General features: G+C 43.7%; 1 long non-coding RNA gene across 2 annotated transcripts in view; it reads left to right on the forward strand.

Annotated features, from left to right (window-relative positions):
- The window catches only part of LOC116082504, a 24,847-nt gene extending 24,147 nt beyond the window's left edge, over positions 1–700 (forward strand). For both annotated transcript variants that reach the window (XR_004115342.1, XR_004115341.1), the window contains one exon: positions 470–700. This is a non-coding gene — a long non-coding RNA (uncharacterized LOC116082504). The remainder of the gene's footprint in view (positions 1–469) is intronic.
- The last annotated feature ends 3,523 nt before the right edge of the window (positions 701–4,223 follow it).

A 4,223-nucleotide genomic window follows, 5' to 3' on the forward strand; every position in this document is an offset into this window, starting at 1 on the left:
AGGGAGGGAGAACAACACCCTGTATAGGCTTTTAAAACCTCAAATCACACCCTCAGTGATACACCTTCTCCAACAAGGCCACACCCTCTCCAACAAGGCCACATCCCTCCAACAAGGCCACACCCCCTCCAACAAGGCCACACCCCCACCAATAAGGCCTCATCTCCTAATTCCTCCTAAATAATTCACCAGCTGGGAAACAGACATTCAAGTACATGATCCTATGGGGCCCCACTCTCCCTCAAACCATCATAGCTTCCATTATTTCTTTTAATTCTTCCCACAGATTGATGAAGTAAGTTAGATAATGACTAAGGATTGGTTGGCTCCAGGGGAATAAAGAGGATTTTCAGACTTCCTCAAAGCTGGGAATAGCAGTTTAGTCATCAAACCCAAGGTGTTCAACTCTAATCTGAGCTTCTACCACTCCGTTGTTGCCTCGGTTAATATCTCCTTTTGTTCCATGCAGCAGAACCCTCCAAAGGACTAACAACCCAGATCAAAAGGAAATTGTTTATCTCTCCTTTGGAAGAAGCCTGAGACAAGTAGGGAGATCAGCACAGCAGTGGAGCCTGCTTCCCAGGACCTCAGAGTTCTCTTCTCTGGGCTCCACCCTTGGGAGAAGCTGCCTCTCCAAAGCCTCACAGCCAAGATACCTTCTACAGTTTCAGAAACAACAACAACAACAACAAAAAAAAACCCAGCAAAACAAAACACCCTCATTCCAGGTTCCTAGTGGAGGGAAACAGGTAAGGGCTTGGCACTTTTTGACTTTGAGGCAACTTTTTGAAGTCTACCCATGGTCCCATATTTTCTTTGTGTATGTCTGTGCTGAATAGTTTTACATGTCAACTCGACACAAACTGGATTTATTAGAGAGGAGGGAGTTCCTTGAGAAAATGCCTCCATTATATCCAGCTGTAGGGTATTTCTTAATTAGTGATTGATGGGGTAGAGGCCCAGCCCATTGTGGGTGGTATCACTTCTGAAAAAAAAAAATGGCCCTGGGTTCTATTAAAAAATAAAAATAAAACAGGCTGAGCAAGCCAGGAAACAGTACCCTCTGTGGCTTCTGCAACAGCTCCTGCCTCCAGGATTCTACCCTGTCTGAGTTCCTGTTCTGACTTCCTTCTTTGATAAACAATGATGTAGAAGGGTAAGCTTAATAAACTTACTTTTGGTCATGGTGTTTCATCAAAGCAATAGGAACCCTAACCAAGACAAGGTACATATACATATTTTATGTGCAGGCAAGTGTGCATGGTGCATGTGTGTGTACATGTGTGTGGAGGCCAGAGAATAACCTTAGTCACTGTCCATCTGTTTTGGTTGTTGGTAATTTTTATTTGGTTTTGTGGTTGTTGAGACAGTCTTGCACTGGCCTGGAACTTATTAAGAGCAAGCTCGGCTGACTGGTCAGGGAGCTGCAGGAATCTATCTGCTTCTACCTCCCCAGTGCTATAATAGTATTATTGTACATGGGTTCTGGGAGTTGAACTCTGCTCCTCATGCTTGCAAGGCAAGCCTTTTCCTGACCTAGCTCTCTGCAGCCCTTACACACAACAGTTTCTATAGCTTCGGAGTAAACCTAGCAGCACAGAAAATAACACAGCTATCACACCAATTTCTCTGAAGCAGGGGACCAAGTATGATGCAGCTATCTCTGGAGTCTTATAAGGCTGCAACCCCAGTGAAAATGGTCACAGACCTCTTTGGAAAATGAAGAAAGACTTGTTTCCAAGCCTACTTGTGGGCTCTGGCTGTTGAGAGGATCGAATTCCCGTATCTGAAGGATCAAGGACATTATCAATCTCTAGCTATGTGTAAGCTAAAACTGTCCCAGCTCCTAGTCTGCCTGTAAGTCCTACCATGTGGCTTCCTCAACAAGATCATCTGTGTTATCCAGTGAACAGGAAGGAAGAGCCCCTGACAAGATGACTCCTGAATTCACCAGATGTTTTAGTTGGATGGTTCTAACAGACTCTCATGACATCTCATGGGAGATGAGACACTTTTACTCTGCTCCCACTGGCTGAGATTTACTTTTGTGGTTCCACTAGAAACAAGGAGCATTGGGACTGCAGTTCTTCAGTTGTTCAGCTCTGTCCATTTAGAAGGAAGGTTCTGCTGCTCACACAAGGGAATATTCACAGCTGGAAGTCACTTCCAAGTTAGATTGTCCTGCTGTCTTCTGTGACAAAACAAAATCAAAAAAAAAAAAAACCCAAAAAGCAATGGACTGGAGAGATGGCTCATCAGGTAAGAGCACTGACTGCTCTTCCAAAGGTCTTGAGTTCAAATCCCAGCAACCACATGGTGGCTCACAACCATCTGTAATGAGATCTAACACCCTCTTCTGGAGAGTCTGAAGACAGCTACAGTGTACTTAAAATTAACAATAAATAAATCTTAAAAAAAAATAACAATAAATAAATCTTAAAAAAAAACTAAAGAAATGATCGATAGCAACAGCTTCTCTCTCTCTTAGGTTGTCTGTTGTAATAATCTTAGCTAAAAAATAAATATTAAAACATGCTTCCTGTTCTTGGTTTAGAGAGTTCCTTTGCATTGGTGGGGACATGGTAGTCCTTTGCTAGCAGCACCTGAACTTAGTTTAAAAACTCTTAGTGGCCTTATTTATGATAGCCAGAAGCTGGAAACAACCTAGATGTCCCACAACAGAAGAATAGATACAGAAAATGTGGTTCATTTACACAATGGAATACTACTCAGCTATTAAGAACGAGGACATCCTGAGTTTTGCAGGCAAATGGATGGAACTTTTTCTGTTGAGCCAACCTTCCAGCCCTTTTCTTTTACGTGGCTTTGTTTCAGGTTCACCCTATGCTTTATTGTAAATTTTCATTACTTGGAAGTCAATATGAGGGTTTGGGATCCTAAATGTTGGTATCAGGAACACCATTCATAGGTGACAGGGACCCGCGCATGTGTTGCCATGGCAATTACCCTACATTCCCAAAATCCACTTGGCTCACCTCCCACCTTTACCTGTAAGCGATTATGTCACAACCCAACAAAGGCAGACCCTTCTGACCTCTGCTCTCTTTCTGTTTTCCCTTCATCTTCATTGCCACCTTTGCTCTTTTCCCCCAAAATAAACTGTTTTGGCCTGGTGTGGTTTGTCAGGATGCAAGCTGCAATTCTAACACAACACTAAGGAAACACTTTGAGGTAATTAATAAAATAATAGAACGGCCACGGGTGCCGTGTGGTCACTAGAGAGTTTGATCTAATGACTGATATTTGCTACAACGTAGAAGTGTGGCTGTTATGTACCTAACAGATGTGAAAAGGATAAACAACTTGTGGGAGTAGTGGCTGCCATAAAGTTTTTTATGATGTGTATTTAGAAGAAGAAGTCCTCTCAACACATTAAAGTTTTAAAGAAATAGGAAGGACAGTAGTGTGCATAAAACTAAGACTTCGATAATGTAAAAATTTGTGATGGAAATAATCTGAAAGGTAGATGATAAAAATGTGGGCAGTGCATATCTTCAACTAATGAGACTCAGGAGATAAGATCTCCGACGCCGATGGGATCCTCAGCATTTTGACCTTTGCTCATTTTTGCATTCTCTACTTTAATAAGCAGATGCCACTTCCAGCATCATAAAAAATGGAGGAGAAGTGTGTTTCTCCACAGGCACTAACAGGGAACACAGTCTCACCTGCTTAGAGGGGCACGGTGGGGCACAGCTGAAATAGCAGCCAGCTCTGCAGCTCCTTCAGTCTCACAGAACATGAGCATTCATCTTGGGAAATGATGGACTGGTGAGGGTCCCCGAATCCTTTACCCTGGCCACAGTCTCTAGTGTTAGGTTCTAACAAAACCCTGGACAAGGCTTACTCAGTACCTGTGGCTCTCCTAGCAACAGTCCCCTCCCCACGCACTCCATCCCCACATCCTACCCCAAACCTCTCCAGCCGGACATCCAAGATGGTCAGAAGCAGAGGGTGTGGGGGAGGGAAACGTGCACCTTTGGGTCCACAGAGTTTCCGCTCAAGGAGAACAGCAACCCTGAGGAAAAGTTTTGCATCCGCCTGCAGCTGATGCTGCTGTTGCTCTGTTCTTGTCCCCTGTGCCAGCAAATGTTTTCTCCTTAGAACCCCATTTCAGCCTAAGCAGGAGCTGGTGAGGCCTGTATCAATTAATCACCTTTCCCTCTGCTGTGGCAAAATGAATGACAAAGAAATGGAAGGAA

Source organism: Mastomys coucha, unplaced genomic scaffold, assembly GCF_008632895.1.
Source record: "Mastomys coucha isolate ucsf_1 unplaced genomic scaffold, UCSF_Mcou_1 pScaffold7, whole genome shotgun sequence".
In the NCBI taxonomy this organism is placed as follows: domain Eukaryota; kingdom Metazoa; phylum Chordata; class Mammalia; order Rodentia; family Muridae; genus Mastomys; species Mastomys coucha.